This window comes from Carcharhinus amblyrhynchos, unplaced genomic scaffold (assembly GCF_965287045.1).
Source record: "Carcharhinus amblyrhynchos unplaced genomic scaffold, sCarAmb.v2.hapA chromosome_277, whole genome shotgun sequence".
Classification (NCBI taxonomy): Eukaryota; Metazoa; Chordata; class Chondrichthyes; order Carcharhiniformes; family Carcharhinidae; genus Carcharhinus; species Carcharhinus amblyrhynchos.
In genome coordinates this window covers 13073-32077 of record NW_027650017.1, presented here as the reverse complement: position 1 = coordinate 32077, position 19005 = coordinate 13073, and the positions used below count along the sequence as shown (strand labels likewise).

Genomic DNA, 19005 nt, shown 5'->3' with positions numbered 1-19005 from the left:
TACGTGTCTGCATTACAGGGGGGCTGGTTAAGTGCAAATAAACTTGAGATTCTAGATTTTTAAGAAAAAGAAGTAAATAAAATGTTGTCTTTGATATAAAAAAAAGTTTCAGGAATAAAATTGTCATTTGTGAATTTTTGTAAAAAAAAATAAAATGCTGCAAAAATCCAATGTCAAAAATACATCAAGTGTCATTACAATAAAGGAATATAAAGTGTTAATGCTGCCTCCCTGTCTGATTGTTATTTTGAAATTGGCCCTTGTTCGTGTCCGATAACCATCTCTCTTTCTCCAGCCTGTCCTCACGAACTGCGGATCGAAATGAGGCCTGTTGCTGACACTGTTGTGTTTTTCGTTACAAAGTAGACCTTTGACTTTCTGTGTGGTGGCACAGTGGTTAGCACAGTTGCCTCACAGTGCCAGGGACACAGGGTTCGATTCCCGGCTTGGGTCACTGTCAGTGTGGACTCTGAGTGTTTCTTCTGGGTGCTCTGGTTTCCTCCTCCAGTCTGAAAGACATGCTGGTTGGGGTGCATTGACCGTTCTGAATTGTCCCTCAGCGTCCAAAGATGAGTACGTTAAGGGGCAATTTAGCATAACCATTCCACCTAATGTCCAAAGTGTGCGGGTTAGAACAAAGAAAATTACAGCACAGGAACAGGCCCTTCAGCCCTCCAAGCCTGCACCAACCATGCTGTCCAACTGAACTAAAACCCCCTACCCTTCTGGGGAACCATATCCCTCTTTTCCCATCCTATTCATGTGTTTGTCAAGATGCCCCTTAAAAGTCATTCATCTCTGCTTCCACAACTGCCCAGCAACGAGTTCCAGGCACCCACCACCATTTGTGTTTTTAAAAAAAACTTGCCCCTTGTCCCTTAAACCTGTGCCCCTTAGTAATTGATTCATCCATCCCAGGGGCAAAAGCTTCTCACTATCCACTGAGTCCATGCCCCTCATAATCTTGTAGACTTCTATTAGAGTGCCCCTCAATGTCTGTTGTTCCAGTTTCTCCAACCTCTCCTCAGAGCTAATGCTCTCCATACCAGGCAACAATCTGGTAAATCTTTTCTGTACCCTTTCCAAAGCCTCCAATATCCTCCTGGTAGTGTGATGACCAGAATTGAACACTATATTCCAAGCGCAGCCTAACTAAGGTTCTATAAAGCTGCCACGTGACTTGCCAGTTTTTAAACATAATGGCCTGGCTGACAAAGGCAAGCATACCGTATGCCTTCTTGACTACCTTCACCTGCATTGTCACTTTCGGTGAACTGTGTATCTGTACAGCCAGATCCCTCTGCCTGTCAATACTCTGAAGGGTTTTGCCATTTACTGTATATTTCCTATCTATATTAGACTTTCCAAAATCCATTCCCTCACATTTGTCCAAATTAAACTCCATCTGCTATTTCTCCGTCCAAGTCTCCACCTGATCTACATCCTGCCGTATCCTCTGATGGTTCTCTTGCTATCCGCAAATCCACCGACCCTTGTGTTGCCCACAAACTTACTAATCAATCCAGTTACATTTTCCTCCAAATCATTTATATATCTTACAAACAGCAAAGGTCCCAGCACTGATCCCTGAGGAACGCCACTTGTCACAGCCCTCCATTCAGAAACACACCCTTCCACTATTACCTCTTTGACTGAGCCAGTTCTGTGTCCATCTTGCCATCTCCCTTCTGATCCCATGCGACTTCACCTTCTGTACCAGTCTGCCATGGGAGATCTTGTCAGGTGGATTGGCCATATAAAATTGCCCATTAGTGTCTAAAGATGTACAGGTTAGGTGGAATGGCCATGTTAAATTATCCCTTAGTGTTCAAAGATGTGTGGGTTTGATGGATTGGCCATGCTAAATTGCTCCTTAGTGTCCAAAGAGGTACAGGTTAGGTGGATTGGCCAAGCTAAATTGTCCCTTAGTGTTACTCAAACAGGTGCCGGAGTGTGACGACTGGGGATTTTCACAGTAACTTCATTGTTGTGTTAATGTCACACTTCTTGTGACACTTGTGATTGGCACAGTGGTTAGCACTGCTGCCTCACAGCACCAGGGACCTGGGTTTGATTCCCAGCTGGGGTCACTATGTGGAGTCTGCACGTTTTGCCCTTGTCTGCGTGGGTTTTCTCCGGGTGCTCCGTTTTCCTCCCATGGTCTGGAAGACGTGCTGGTTAGGGTGCACTGACCCAAACAGGTACCAGAGTGTGGCAACTCGGAGAATTTCACAGTAACTTCATTGCAGTGTTAGTGTAAGCCTTACTTGTGACTGATAAATAAACTTTAACATTAACTTTAAAAACAAACCTTAAAACTGTGCATTACAGTTAACAAGAAACTTGGTTGTCTTTGGGATACGTTCAGCAAGTCAGGCCTGTACAAGTTGCTAAGAAAAATGCCAAGTGATCTGACTGAAGCATGTAGGATCCTGATGGGGGTTTGATAGGGTAGTTACTGAGTGGTTGTTTCGCATGGGGGAAATCTGAAACCATTGGGTACTGTTTAAAAATAGTGGTTTTCCCATTTAAAGTGGAGATAATATATGGGATACTTGCCTTTCTTAGCCCTTGCATAGAATTTAGGGACAGGGAGGTAATGATGGAGCTGTATAAAACACTCATTTTATACACAGCTAGGGTATTGTGTGCAGTTTTGGTCCCTACATTATAGGAAAGATGTGATTGCACCAGAGAGGGTGCAGAGGAGATTCACCAGGATGTTGTCTGGACTGGGGCTCTGGAGAAAGGTGGGGTTGTTTTCCTTAGAGTAGAGAAGACTGAAGGAGGACCTGATAGAGGAGGTGTACAAAATTATGAGGGACACAGATTTAGATTTGTGGATCCTGAACTGGAGGGGGACTAATACCCTGGTGGGCAGATTTGCTAGAGCCACTCGGGAAGGTTTAAACTAGTTTCACAAGCGGGGGGGGATCCAAAGTAATAGGGAGACAGAAGAGAAGTTTGAGCACAGTGCAGAAGTTAAAGAGAGCACATTAAGTAGTACAGGCAGTGTCAGCAATCCTCATACCAGACAGATCAGGCAAAAGCAAGTCAGAGAGCAGGGGATGTCCAGATTAAACTGCATTTATTTCAATGCAAGAGACCTGATTGGCAAGGCAGATGAACTCAGGGCATGGATGGATACATGGGACAAGGATGTGATAGCAAAAACTGACACATGGCTAAGGAAGGGACAGAATTGGCAGCTCAATGTTCCAGAGTACAGATGCTGTAGGAAAGATAGAATAGGAGGTAAGAGACGGGGGGGGAGTTGCACTGTTTATCAGGGAAAACATCACGGCAGTAATGAGAGGGGATATATCCGAGGGTTTGTCCACTGAGTCTTTATGGGTAGAACTGAGAAATAAGAAGAGGGAAATCACTTTGATAGGATGGTACGAAGTAGCAGGAATATGTAAGGAGATTACAGATAGCTCCACAAAAAATAGGGGATTTTTAACTTTCCCAACATTGACTGGGACAGCCATTGTATTAGAGGCTTGGATGGAGAGAAATTTGTTGAGTGTATTCAGGAGGAATTTCTCATTTAGTACGTAGATGGCCCGACTAGACAGGGGCAAAACTCGATCTCCTCTTGGGAAATCAGGAAGGACAGGTGACAGAAGTGTTAGTGAGCAATCACTTTGGGACCAGTGGCCATAATTCCATTGCTTTTATGGAGAACAATAGGTCTGGCCCAAAAGTTAAGATTCTAAATTGGGGCAAGGCCAATTTTGATGGTATCGGACAGGAACTTTCAGAAGTTAATTGGGGGAGTTTGTTGGCAGGCAAATGGACGCCTGGTAAGCAGGAGGCTTTCAAAAGCTTGTTAACCAGGATTCACGGTCGGCACATTTTTCTTAGAGTGAAGGGCAAGGCTGGTAGAAGTAGGGAACCCTGGATAACTCGGGATATTGAGGCCCTGGTCAACAAGAAGGAGGCACATGACATGCATAGGCAGCTGAGATCAAGTGGACCCCTTGAAGAGTATAGAGGCTGTAGGAGTAGAGTTGAGAGAAATCAGGAAGGCAAAGACAGGACACGAGATTGCGTTGGCAGATATGGCAAAGGGGAATCCAAAGAGATTCTACAAATACATAAGGGACAAAAGAGTAACACTTAAGGATCACCAAGATCATCTATCACAGAATCACAGATTACTATAGTGCAGAAGAGGCCCTTCGGCCCATCAGTCTGCACTGACACATGAAAGGCCCTGATCTGCCCACCTAATCCCACTTGCCACCACTTGGCCCAATGCCCTGAATGTTATGGTGTGCAAAGTACAGATACTTTTTAAAGGATGTGAGGCATCCGCCTCCACCACCTTCCCAGGCAGCACATTCCAGAGCCTCACCACGTGCCTTTTTCACCACCCTGCTAACCTACCTTTCCACCTTCAGAGATCTACAGACACACGCACCAAGGTCCCTTTGTTCTTTGGATCTTTTCAGTGTCAGACCTTTCATGGTATACTTCCTTGTCAAATTACTCTTTCCAAAGTGCACCACCTCACGCTTTTCAGGGTTAACTTCCATCTGCCACTTATTTGACCATCTTGTCTATGTCTTCCTGTAACCTAAGACACACAACCTCACTGTTAACCACCCAGCCAATCTTTGTGTCATCGGTAAACTTACCGATCCTACCCCTCCACATAGTCATCTATGTCATTTATATAAATGACCAACAATAGGGGGCCCAGCACGGATCCCTGTGGTACACCAGTATTTAGATGTTTAGATGAACACTTGGAATGCCCGAGCTCACAAGACTACTGACCAAGTGCTGGAAAATGGGATTAGGATAGAGGGCTTGATGGCCAGTGCAGACACGATGGGCTGAATGGTCTCTTTGGGCGGCACGGTAGCACAGTGGTTAGCACTGCTGCTTCACAGCGCCAGGGACACGGGTTCGATTCCCGGCTCGGGTCACCGTCTGTGTGGAGTTTGCACATTCTCCTTGTGTCTGCGTGGGTTTCCTCCGGGTGCTCCGGTTTCCTCCCACGGTCCAAAGATGTGCGGTTAGGTTGATTGGCCATGCTAAAAAAAATTGCCCTTTAGTGTCCTGGGATGCGTAGGTTAGAGGGATTAGCGGGTAAATGTGTAGGGATATGGGGGTAAGGCCTAGGTGGGGTTATGGTCTGTGCAGACTCGATTGGCTGAAGGGCCTCTTTCTGCACTGTAGGGTTCTATGATTCTTTCTGTGTCATAAAATGATGACTTAAGAGGAATTTCTAGTGAGACAGTTAATAAATCTAGTGGAACTGTAGGTTGGTAGATAAATGTTGGCAGAAGAGCTCCCCCCACTGCCCTTCAAACACCACTGTGAGATCTTTCTTCCCAAGATGGCAGCAGAGTGTAGCAAGTGTTTGCAAACTGTGCCCAGCATTCCTTCTAATTCCGACTTTTAGTCTCGTTCTGTGCTTCTCAAACTTCATTCTAACTCTTTAAAACCCTTTAACAATGCTCTAATTCATGTCCTACAGATTTGGCTAATTCGCATTAAGTTGATCTTTCTCTACACCCTAGCTATGACTGTAACACTACATTCTGCACTCTCTCCTTTCCTTCTCTATGAACGGTATGCTTTGTCTGTACAGCACGCAAGGAACAATACTTTTCACTGTATCCCAATACATGTCCCAATAATAAATCAAATCCTTCTCCCCTAAGTACTACGAACAGTATGCTTTGTCTGTATAGCATGCAAGAAACAATACTTTTCACTGTATCCCAATACATGTGACAATAATAAACTAAATCAAATCCTTCTCCCCTATGTACTCTATGAATGGTATGCTTTGTCTGTATAGCATGCAAGGAACAATACTTTTCACCGTTTCCAATACATGTGACAATAATAAATCAAATCCTTCTCCCCTATGTACTCTATGAACGGTATGCTTTGTCTGTATAGCGAGCAAGGAATAATACTTTTCACTGTATCCCAATACATGTGACAATAATAAATCAAATCACATCATTATCCACTCGGGCAAATAGAAACTCAGTTTTGACACGTCTGAAAGATGGGAGCTCTGACAGAGCAGCACTCCTACTGTACTACACTGGGTGCGTCAGTATGGATTTTGTGCCAATGTCCCCGGGGTGGGATTTAAATCTATCATCTTAGAACTCAAGATTATTGCTGAGCCATGACTGGTACCTCAAATGTAGCTTCAAAGTTACAAAGTCTTGATTTCTTTTAAATGAGAGATTTGAGTGTTACTGAAGAAAAAGACACATGCTGTCAAAGCTTCTTACCCTGCACTTCTCAGGACAGTCCGCAAGAATACCAAATGCAAAGATTCTCAAATTTGGAGGAGTGCAGAGCTAAAGTAAAGTTAAAGTTTATTTATTAGTATCACAAATCAGCATACATTAATACTGCAATGAAGTTACTGTAAAAATCCCCAAGTCGCCACACTCCGGCGCCTGTTCGGGAGAATTTAGCATGGCCAATACACCTGGGATTTTTTTCCTCTGGAGGGTAGGAGACTTCGGGGTGATCTAAAAATAATGAGGGGCGTAGATGAGCTAGATAGTCAATATTTTTTCCCAAAGATAGGGGAGTCTAAAACCAGAGGGTTTAAGGTGAGAGGGGAGAGACACAAAAGGATCCAGAGGGGCAACTGTTTCACACAGGCGGTTACAAGTGTCTGGAACAAGCAGCCAGAGGTAGTAGTAGAGGCAGATACAATTTTATCTTTTAAGAAGTATTTAGATAGTTACATGGGTAAGATGGGTATAGACAGAAATGGGCCAAACGCAGACAATTGGGATTAGCTTAGGGGTTTAAAAAAAGGGGCTGCATTGACAAGTTGGAATAAAGGGCCTGTTTCCACACTGTAAACCTCTATGACTCTACAACCTAACCAGCACGTCTTTTGGACTGTGGGAGGAAACCGGAGCACCCAGAGGAAGCCCACACAGACACGGGGAGAATGTGCCGAACCCGCACAGTGACCCAAACCGGGAATCGAATGCGGGTCCCTGGCACCGTGAGCACCTGCCGCCCCCTGTAGGATTGGAGGAGCTTGTACGGCTGTTTTACTTCAGGGATCCTCACCGTGTCTCATTCCTCCCAGTGCTTGATGGCCTCCAGTTCCGCGATTCTCAGGGAGCTGTTTGCAAATCCATAGACATTTTAACCCAAATTTCTTCACAGTTTGATGAGCAGGGGGAGTCAGTAAAAATCAGGTGAGGCCCGAGAAAGCAGGATCACGCCCTGATTTCTCGCCTCTTTGCGATCTTTCCAGCGCTGGATATCCGGCGCAGCCAGCCTCTCGCCCACTTCCAGTCGGGGGATGAAGAATTTATCCAGGTTTACAGGGCATTAGCCAGCCTGGGACGCAATCCTCCGTGCTCGCTCGCCTCTGTGGCCTCACCAGAAGGGGTTCTCCCTGGCGAGGAAATCTCCTGCACCTCATAAACAGGGAATAGTCGCCAGTAGAACCGGAGATTGTCGAGGGCGGGGGTCCCCTTGGGCAATGTCCTTGGAGCTCAAGGGCAAGGGGAGTGCCCGTTGGACGGTGCCTGGATAGGTTGAGGACATGGGGGGTGCCCCTAGGCCAGGCTGGCATCTTGGCAATGCCCACCGGGCACCCTGTCATTGTCCACCCGGCCTCCCCTTCCCCTCCACCAGGCAGTGTAGCAGTGAGGACAGAAGTGGGGGGTGGGAGGTGGACAGGCCAGAACGCCTAATCAGTGGAGGGGAAGGAGAGGGCACTGCACATTCTGCCAGAGATCATGGGTGGGGGAGCAAGAAGGGGCCCGCAGCTGCTCTGCATACGATCGGTTGGGTTGGGTGCGATCGGTCTGGGTGGTGTTGGGGGGGGGGGCAGTGCAGGCTCTAATTTTAGGTGGTCTGGGGCTTGTAGTCAGCTGCGGGCTCCCACGATAGCGGGGTGGGGGGACCGTCTAGGTTGAGGCTGGCTGCAGCAGCAGAGGACTGACAGATCGCTCTGTCTCAGTCAGGCCTCTGCTGTTCCAATGGCATGTGTGCAGCCACAGAAGTCTGCACATGCGCGATAGCTCCCTCTGCTGCTGGCAGGCAAGTTAATTCCCGCTCACTGCTTCCACGAGCTAGAAACAGTCTAGCCCATCTTTTCATGCACCAAGTGCAAAACATTGAGAGTAAAACCCCATCAAAAAATGGATATGCAACTGTCCCACTTTCACACTAGCTGGACACTTAGCCTTTTTCTCATGAAGTTCTGCCCTTTATGTTTAACCCTCATTCTTGATCCCTGTTTTAGAACTCTACTTATTTCCTTGCCATCCATGTTCCCCTTACCTTGTTCTTTCCTATGCTGTCCTGCCCTGTAAAAATTTACATTCAGACTGTTTTCCATTTCTTGTGGGCGCCGCTCTTACTAGTTTAAAGTTTTTGGAATAAGTCTGCCCAAAATATGCTTACTAAGAAAAAACTCCCCTGACGTTCAACCAAAGGTCAAAGGAAATAAAATGCTTATTGCCCCTGTCTGCCAAATAGCCCTAGGATATCATACATAATGGCTGTGTTTTCCAGAAACTGTCGCCAAGGGACTCAATCAAATAATCTGCATCAAAAAACCTAATGTGAAATATACCAGCATGCAAAAATATCCAAGATGGGCCACTTCCAAGCAAATCGTAGAACCTCTACACTGCAGAAGGCAGCCATTCAGCCCATCAAGTCTGCACTGACAACCCAGACTCTATCCCTGTAGGCCCATGCATTTACCCTGCTAATCCCCCTGTCACTGAGAGGCAATTTAGCATGGCCAATCCGCCTAACCTACACATCTTTGGACAGTAAGGAGCAATTTAGCGTGGCCAATCCGCCTAACCAACACAGCTTCGGACTCTAAGGGGCAATTTAGCATGGCCAATGAACCTAGCCTATGTATCTTTGGGCACCAAGGGGCAATTTAGTATGGCCAATTTATCTAACCTGCACATCTTTGGACATTAAGGGGCAATTTAGTATGGCCTATCAACCTAACACATATATCTTTGTACAGTAAGGGGCAACTTAGCATGGCCAATCCTCCTAATCTACACATCTTTGGATGCTAAGGGGCAATTCTGCATGGCCAATCCACCTAACACATATCTTTAGACACTAACGGGCAATTTAGCATGGACAATCCACCTAACCTACATATATACGGACACTGAGGGACAATTTAGCACGGCCAATCCACCAAATCTGTATATTTTTGGACACGAAGGGACAATTTAGCATGGCCAATCCACCTAACCTGCACATCTTTGGGACACGAAGGAGCAATTTACCCAGGCAATCCACCTAATCTGCACATCTTTGTATACTAAGAAGTTTGTAGTCTGAAAGAATTAATTGAAACAGAATTTGCGACATGGGGAATGTGGTTGAAATCTAAAACCCAGACAGAAACTGGGATTCAAGCATAATTTGTAGCAGGTCAGTCCTCATGATTAAATCTTCTCGCTGATTAGATATTATAATTAAGCAAGCATGCCAACGTAGTGATTGGAATTTAACATTTGTAACTTATGCATGATGTAACCTTAATCAATAGTCATGAGGTGATAGAAGTAACTCCTCTTCCTTGATTGATATATGATAATTACTTGTAATTGAACCTGAAAATATATCTGCTTGAGCATTCCTGAATTCTATGCTCTGTCTGACGACGAGCTGGCTGCCCAGAGCTTAAATAAATCATTGTTTTAAGCTCTATTTATTATTGTCATTAGGAGGCTTACATTAACATGGCAATGAAATTATTGTGAGTATCCTCTAGTTGCCGCACTATGCTGCCTATTCGGATAACACCAAGGGAGAATTTAGCACGGCCAATGTACTCTAACCAGCACGCCTTTCAGACAGTGGGAGGGAAGCAGAGTACCTGGAGGAAATCCACTCCTCCCATGGGGAAGAACATGCAAAGTCCACACAGACAGTGACCCAAGTCGGGAATTGAATCCGGGTCCCTGGCGCTGTGAGGCAGCAGCGCTAACCACTGTGCCATTGTGCTGCCCATAAAAGGTAAATCAACCGCAGAGGGCTTTGAGGTTCTGGTCCATTGGAGTCCTGTCTCATATCCAGATACTTCTGATTGGCATTTCAAGATCCCGCCTCTCGACAAATCCTGAGCAGTTTCCCATTGCTCGATTTCTAACCACCTCTCTCGTTTCTGATTTACCATTTCCCCTCTTCTTTGGTTCATACACTTATTCCAAGGTTTTAAGTTTATTTCTGAGTGTCACAGTCAGCTTACATTAACACTGCAATGAAGTTACTGTGAAAACACCCCCAGTCGCCCCACTCTGGTGCCAGTTCGGCCAACACTGAGGGAGAATTTAGCATGGCCAATGCACTCTAACCAGCACATCTTTCGGACTTTGGGAGGAAACCGGAGCACCCGGGGGGAACCCACGCAGACATGGGGAGAACGTGCAGACTCCACACACACACACACACACACACACACACACACACACACACACAAACAGCGAAGGTCGGGAATCGAACCCGGGTCCCTGGCGCTCCGAGGAGACAGTGCTAACCACCATGCCACCTTAGCTACTTGAAGGGAATAAAGATGTAAATAAATGAACAAGCTGAACACCAAAGAAAGCTCCCCAACATTGATGCTCTGGTTAGGATCAAATGAGGAAAGGTAGTTCCTCAGTGGAATTTGGAGTCACACTGCATACGAGGCAGACAAGACACCCAATACACACACACCAGTTCTCTGAGTTACCCAATCAGTCCCACTCACCATTCTCGTTTCCCCATTAGCCCTATAAAATTATCCTTAATAAGTATATATATCCCATCCTCTTGTGAGAGTTACACCTGAACCTTGTTGAAAGGGCACTCTCCTCAAATAAAACTAAACTTTTGGTAGCAGCATAAATGAGAAAAGTCCCTTGGTTTCAGTGTTTAGACATTCCATACAATTGTTGCGATGCAGGAGGCCACTTGGCTCACTGAATCTGCACCAACCACAATCCCACCTAGGCCCTATTTCCTTAATTCCACATTTTTTACCCTGCTAATCCCCCTGACAGTAGGGCCAATTCAGCATAGTCGATCCACCTCACCTGCACACCTTTGGACACTGAGGGGCAATTTAGCATGGTCAACCCATCTAACCTACACAGCTTTGGACACTAAGGGACAATTTGGCATGGCCAATCCACCTAACCTGCACATCTTTGGGCACTAAGTGGCAATTTAGCATGACCAATCCACCTAACCTACACAGCTTTGGACACTAAGGGACAATTTAGCATGGCCAATCCCTTCCATTCCCATCCTATTTGTCAAGAGCCCCTTAAAAGTCACAACTGTATCTGCTTCCACTACCTCCCCTGTCAGCGAGTTCCAGGCACCCACCATCCTCTGCCTAAAAAACCTGCCTCATACATCTCTTTTAAAACATGCTCCTCGCACCTTAGACCTGTGTCCCCTAGTAATTGACTCTTCCAACCTAGGGAAAAAGCTTCTGACTATCCACTCTGTCCATGTCCCTCGTAATCTTGTAGACTTCGATCAGGTCATTTCCACCCCCCCCGCCCCCACACACACAATCTCCATCGTTCCAGTGAGAACAAAACCTCCGTCGTTCCAGTGACATTAGTGAACCAGATGTTTTTTTTCAATAAGACAATTGACAATGGTTTCAGTCATCCAATCAGACATTATTCAAATGTCACCATTTGGCAAGGTGGGATTTGAGCCCAAATCTACACAGCGTTACCCTGGGTCCCTGGATTACCCGTCCAGTGACAGTAACCACTCTGCCACTGCCTTCCTGATGATGATGACAAAGTGTCGGTCGAGTCGGAGCATGCGATTCTGAGAAAGCAAAATTTGAAAACACTCAGAAAGGGTCCTGGATTTTTACAGCACTCACAGGCTCGGCCGTCACAGGCGCGCTTTAGGCATCGAAGACAGCAACATCGTAGACAAGACTTTTAATATTTTCACGTACATGTTGAGGGCAAGAGAAACACGAGTGCTATAAATCCTTAAGCCTGGGAGCATTTTGAAAGGGGCAGATTTGGCATGGCAACATAGCAGTGAATATATTAAAGGCACCCAGTGAAAACGACACCCCCTCACAGCTCAAACAGCAGCTGCAGTCACTTAACCCTGGACACACCACAGGATGTAGCTGGCAGGGTGAAACGCAGATTACCGCTTACACCGACTGTTTTGGATTAAGGTACAAAAAAAACTCTGCCCAAATATTAAAGGGTCTCCACGATCTTAGCGTGTCCCCTCAGCTCTGATAGACCCCAGTACCGCTGGCGCTCGGTTCCTGCTGTTTGCCGACAGCACTGCTCCATCAGCGTTCTCACTCCAAGGAGACGGCCGTCCAAAGCAAGACTGCCTCCGACATTGAATGGGGGGGGTGGGGCTAGTTCTGGTGGTGCAAGTGATGTGGTTCAGCCGAAGAGGGTCCTTGCGGGCCAATGGTTCATCCAACAGTCTTTAGGCCCCCAGAGCGCCGGTGGACGGGCCACAGGAGCACTTCCAGCTTTGGCGTTCCGTGATACGGGGAGGTCCAAACCCAGTGAGGCTTCCGTCGTGCTTCCATTTTGGAGAGTTAAGGCATAAAAGACCCCTTTCTCCCGGGTGTCAGCGTTCTAGACAGAGTGTGTGCGTGTACACTGATGCTGGGGAAGCATCAAGACATTCAACGCTCGAAGCTTCAACGGGATCTGGGCCTTCACACCGCACGGTTCCGGAGTGAGTTTATCCTGCGACTAACCTGAGGATACCTCTGTTCCCCCTGCGCCAACACGCACCGTATTAACAAGCCCAAAATTAGAGTGAGGGAAGGAAAATAAAGTCAGTGGCTCATGAAACACTTGCAGGGTGGCCACGCGCTCCCTTGCTCCCTCTCTCTCTACCTCGCCGCCACTTCCTGCAAGCGCTGCTCCAGCAAGTCCCAACCGCCTTCCTGCAGCACGACTGCCAGCCCCTCAGCTCGGAGGAGCCTCCGCCTGCTCACTCACGGCCGTCGCGGCGCTCCTGAGGGTGGCCAGTCTGTTCTGAAACATACTCCACACCTGATGGGGGAAAGTCGAGCAGGTTAACAGGTATTTAGGAGAACTTTGGCTGTCAGAGTGGGAGGACCGCTCACAGCAAAGCTATGCCAGACAGACAGAGAGAGAGAGAGAGAGAGGGAGTGTGGGAGACAGGGAGAGCGTGGGAGACAGGGAGAGCGTGGGAGTGAGCTCGGGGGCAGAGGGCAAGTTATGATATTGAATTAAGTTGTTCCAGGATGGTACAATACTGGGGCTGTTTATTCTAATGATGGAACTTCTGTATAAAACTCAGCACAAGGATTTACAGCTGGCTTTACTGCTGAATCACAGAATCCCTACAGTGCACAAGGAGGCCACCTGGCTCATTGAGTCTGCACCGACCAAGGCCCTTTCCCTGTAACCTCAGGTATTTACCCTAGCTAGTTTCCCTGACGCTAATGGGTAATTTAGCATGACCAATCCACTTAACCTGCACATCTTTGGACACTAAGGGCAATTTAGCATGGCCAATCCACCTAACCTGCAAATCTTTGGACACTAAGGGGCAATTTACCATGGCCAATCCACCTAACCTGCAAATCTTTGGACACTAAGGGGCAATTTAGCATGGCCAATCCACCTAACCTATACATCTTGAGACACTAAGTGTCAATTTACCATGGCCATTCCACCTAACCTGCACATCTTTGGACACTAAGGGGCAATTTAGCATGGCCAATCCACCTAACCTGCAAATCTTTGGACACTAAAGAGCAATTTAGCATGGCCAATCCACCTAACCTATACATCTTGAGACACTAAGTGTCAATTTGGCATGGCCAATCCATCTAACCTGCGCATTTTTGGACACTAAAGGACAATTTACCATGACCAATCCCCCTCACCTGCACATCTTCGGACTTCTTTTGTTTGTTTGTCACAAGTCGTCGCCACACTCCGGTGCCTGTTCGGGTCACACCGAGGGAGAACTTAGCACGGCCAACGCACCGTAACCAGCACGTCTTTCGGACTGTGGGGCAAAACCGGAGCACCCAGAGGAAACCCACGCAGACTGGGGGCGATGCTGCGAGGCAGCAGTGCTAATCACTGTGCCGAATCAATCTCACCTTCGCTTCACTGGAAAGACCACGCACAAGTCAAGAGAAGGTAGAAATTTGCCAGTAAAGGAGGGAGGATGCTCCTTCCGACAGTGTAGCTGCTACCTGGGATTTATCAAAACCGGGTGGCGATTCCCTCACTCCTGTAGCTTTATCAGTGACGAGCAATGGGAGGCACCCACTAACTCTCAACAGTGTAGCAACTCCCATCAAGTAAAGTTTATTTATTAGTATCACAAGTCAGCTTACATTAACACTGCAATGAAGTTACTGTGAAAATCCCCCAAGTCGCCACACTCCGGGCGCCTGTTCGGGTAACACTGAGGGAGAATTTAGCACGGCCAATGCACCCTAACCAGCACGTCTTTCGGACTGTGGGTGGGGGGGAACTGGAGCACCCGGAGGAAACCCACGCCGACCCAGCCAGTGACCCAAGCCAGGAATCGAACCCGGGTCCCTGGCGCGGTGAGGCAGCAGTGTTAACCCACCGTGCCCCCACCTCCCCTTCAGTGGGTAGAAATGAAAGTGTGGCACAGGCAAATCAATTTCTGAGGTGGTAACAGCGCAAATCGCAGACACTGACCTGTGCCATTTTCTCCACGTCGCCCGTTTTCTCAGCCCAGTGGCAGAGGTTCTGGTTCAGTTGAGCCATCAGCAGCACAGCTTCCTCCAGCTCCTGTCAGAAAACAGCAAGAACTGAGAGGATGCAACTCGAAAGTAAACCACATCCTTTCACTGCTCCCATTTGCTGCTCTGTCTGCGCCTTTGCAAAGCACTGCAGCACAGTCTCTCGATCCTGGGTTAGTTTCTGTGTCTAACCCAGCCTCTCTATCCTGGGTTAGCTTCTGTCTCTAACCTGGTCTCTCTCTCTCTCTATCCCGGGTTAGTTTCTGTGTCTAACCCGGTCTCTCTCTGTATCCCGGGTTAGTTTCTGTGTCTAACCCGGTCTCTCTCTCTATCCCGGGTTAGTTTCTGTGTCTAACCCGGTCTCTCTCTCTATCCCGGGTTAGCTTCTGTGTCTAACCCGGTCTCTCTCTCTATCCCGGGTTAGTTTCTGTGTCTAACCCGGTCTCTCTGTCTATCCCGGGTTAGTTTCTGTGTCTAACCCGGTCTCTCTGTCTATCCCGGGTTAGTTTCTGTGTCTAACCCGGTCTCTCTCTCTATCCCGGGTTAGTTTCTGTGTCTAACCCGGTCTCTCTGTCTATCCCGGGTTAGTTTCTGTGTCTAACCCGGTCTCTCTGTCTATCCTGGGTTACTTTCTGTGTCTAACCCGGTCTCTCTCTCTATCCCGGGTTAGTTTCTGTGTCTAACCCGGTCTCTCTGTCTATCCTGGGTTAGTTTCTGTGTCTAACCCGGTCTCTCTCTCTATCCCAGGTTAGTTTCTGTGTCTAAGCCAGTCTCTCTCTCTATCCCGGGTTAGTGTCTGTGTCTAACCCGGTCTCTCTCTCTCTATCCCAGGTTAGTTTCTGTGTCTAACCCAGTCTCTGTCTCTCTATCCCAGGTTAGTTTCTGTGTCTAACCCAGTCTCTGTCTCTCTATCCCAGGTTAGTTTCTGTGTCTAACCCAGTCTCTGTCTCTCTATCCCAGGTTAGTTTCTGTGTCTAAGCCGGTCTCTCTCTCTATCCTGGGTTAGTTTCTGTGTCTAACCCGGTCTCTCGCTCTATCCTGGGTTAGATTCTGTGTCTAACCTGGTCTCTCTCTCTATCCTGGGTTAGATTCTGTGTCTAACCCGGTCACTCTCTCTCTATCCCGGGTTAGTTTCTGTGTCTAACCCGGTGTCTCTCTCTCTCTTTATCTCAGGTTAGTTTCTGTATCTAACCCGGTCTCTCTCTCTCTATCCTGGGTTAGTTTCTGTGTCTAACCCGGTCTCTCTCTCTATCCTGGGTTAGATTCTGTGTCTAACCCGGTCTCTCTCTCTCTATCCCGGGTTAGTTTCTGTGTCTAACCCGGTCTCTCTCTCTCTCTATCCCAGGTTAGTTTCTGTATCTAACCCGGTCTCTCCCTCTCTTTATCTCAGGTTAGTTTCTGTGTCTAGCCCGGTCTCTCTCTCTTTATCTCAGGTTAGTTTCTGTGTCTAACCCGGTCTCTCTCTCTTTATCTCAGGTTAGTTTCTGTGTCTAACCTGGTCTCTCTCTCTTTATCTCAGATTAGTTTCTGTGTCTAACCCGGTCTCTCTATCTCCGATTAGTGCCTGTGTCTAACAGAGTCTCTCTCTATTCCAGGTTAGTTTCTGTGTCTAACCCGGTCTCTCTCTCTGTCCCGGGTTAGTTTCTGTGTCTAACCCGGTCTCTCTCTCTCTCTCTATCCCGGGTTAGTTTCTGTGTCTAACCCGGTCTCTCTCTCTCTTTATCTCAGGTTAGTTTCTGTGTCTAACCCGGTCTGTCTCTCTACCTCTGGTTAGTTTCTGTTTCCAACCCGGTTTCTCGCACTCTTCATCCTGGACTAGTTTCCATTTCTAACCCGGTCTCTCTCTCCCGGGGTTAGTTTCCGTTTGTAATCCAGTCACTCACCATCCTGAGGGGGTTTCAGTTTCTAACCTGGTCTCGGGGGTGGGGTGGGGGGGGGGGGGGGGGGGGTTAGTTTCTGTTTCTAGTCCAGTCACTCTCCGGCCCAGGTTAGTTTCTGTTTCTGATCTAGTTTCTATCCTGGGTCAGTTTCTGTTTCTGATTCAGTTTCTCTCTCTCTCCATCCCGGGTTAATTCTGGTGAATTGTAACTTTTGGGGGGTATTTTTGCTCTGTCACTTCACCCTCCCGGTTGCTGGTGCCCTATTTTCCCTCAGTGCCGCCTCTTACCTGGTTGATGCTCCGCTGGAAAGACAGTTTTGCCGCCTCGAATTCAGCGGCCGAAAGACCAGCGCCACCGTTTCGCGCCATTTTTCGCCGGGGCCCTTGGTCGCTTCCGCGCATGTGCGACTGGTTTGTGACACTAGGCCTGCGTGGCGCCGGCACCTGCCGGACGTCACGCCTGCGTGGCGCGCCATCGCGTCTGCGCGGCACCGGCGCTGCCGTTCATCGCGCCTGCGTTCTACCAAAGCAGCGACTTGCTGCTGCGGCGTCCCCTTCGCGCCTCTGCTCCCACTGCGCTTGCGCGGTGATGCAGCCTCTACTTTAGTGTGGTGCCCGCCCCAGTCGACTTGCCCTTTAAATGCCATCCTTTACAGGCATTGCCAAAACTCTTCACTTTTCCCCTCCAAATGTCTTTTGCCCATCTGCTACCATGGTCTGAGAGCAGAACAGGGGTTTTTTCCTGCCTTCTGGCCCAGTATTGACCCACATGTGTTCGTGGGATCTTGCTGTGCATAGTCACCTGCCAACCTTCCTAACAGATAGAGAGAGACTACACGGCTCAAGAAAACTTAAGAAAGCTCTGGTGCGCTTAGTAACTTTTAACACAGAATCCCTCCAGTGCAGGAAGAGGCCATTCAGTCCATCGGGCTGACTGCGACACGGCATCCTACCCACACCATTCTGTCTGTCCTATCGCTGCTGGGCTAAGCACTGAGACACTCCCAATGAATGAAGGCATTGGTTTCACACAGGTAACAGCCCCCCACTTCTCGCTACGTCACGTTAACCATGGTAAAAATAACACAATTGCCTTTTGAAATTTGGCATGTCTGCACCATAGAAAGCATTCTTTTTGGATGTATCACAGCTTGGTATGGGCTCCTGCTCTGACCAAGACCCCAAGAAGCTACCAAAGGTAAAAGGGGGGCGGTTTAGAACGGAGTTGAGGAGGAACTTCTTCACTCAAAGGGTGGTGAAGCTCTGGAATTCTCTGCCCGTTGAAGTGGTGGAGGCTGCCTCGCTAAATATTTTTAAGACGCGGGTTGATGGGTTTTTGATGAGAGGGGATTAAGGGTTATGGGGAGAAAGCGGGAAAGTGGAACTGAGCAGTGACAGATCAGCCATGATCTTATTGAATGGCGGGGCAGGCTCGAAGGCCTACTCCTGCTCCTATTTCTTATGTTCTTATGTGAATGTAGCCCAATCCCTCGCACAAACCAGCCTCCCATCCACTGACTCTGTCTACACTTCCCACTGCCTCGGGAAAAGTAGCCAGCATTTTCAAGGACCTACGCACCCCGGACATTCTCTCTTCCACCTTCTTCAGTCGGGAAAAAGATATACAAAAATCTGAGGTCATGTTGTTTGTCCATCGTCATTGACGAGGACCTCGATGCCATTAGTCAGTTTGAGGCTGGTTGCAGTGTGTCCGAAGATGACTGATTAGGCCACTTCGGGCACGGAATGTCCTGGCACATATTGGACAGACTTGTGTAGACGCTGTAGTTGTTGCGCTGGTGGCTCTGGACTTGCGCAGCTCGCGCTTAAGTTGTGCTTCAGCAATACACCTTGCTTTGTAAGCTTGACAGCCTTTGTGGATGAGGCAGCGCCAGGTAGGGCGGTTTTGTGGCAGCATTGCCCAGGTGGTTGTGTCTATGTCAAGCGACTTCAGGGAGGCCTTAGGTGTACCTTTGAAATGTTTCTTCTGCCCTCCATGCGAGCGTCTTCCAGTAGAGTTCCCCAGAAAGGAGCTGTTTGGGTATGTGCTCGTCTGACATACAGATGACATGACCTGCCCACCAGTTCTGCGGTCTCATCAGCAGTGTGTGGACTGATGGTAGACTTGGTCTCTGAGAGAACTTCAGTGTCTGGTACTTCGACTTGCCATCCGATGCTTAATATTCTGCGAAGACAAGTCATGTGGAAATGATTGAGCTGTCTTGCATGCCTTCGATACACAGTCCACATTTCACAGGCACACAGGAAGGTAGTACCGCAGCACTGTCGACCTTCAGTTTTGTTGCTGGGCTGATTCCTCGACGTTCCCATACAGTGGAGAGCAGTCTTCCAAAAGCAGAACTTG

The 19005-nt window shown here is 48.0% G+C and overlaps 1 long non-coding RNA gene across 2 annotated transcripts; it reads right to left on the bottom strand.

The window, feature by feature from the left end:
• Nucleotides 1-11625: 11625 nt before the first annotated feature.
• On the bottom strand, nt 11626-17020 carry LOC145338981 (uncharacterized). Of its 2 annotated transcripts, none has more exons than XR_013885940.1 (3): nt 16929-17020; nt 14718-14810; nt 11626-13058 (listed from the first exon to the last, which is right to left on the bottom strand). It is a non-coding gene; the product is annotated as an uncharacterized LOC145338981 (long non-coding RNA). The 2 variants fall into 2 exon arrangements; XR_013885941.1 differs by having other exon boundaries at nt 11626-11838.
• Between the last annotated feature and the right edge of the window lie 1985 nt (nt 17021-19005).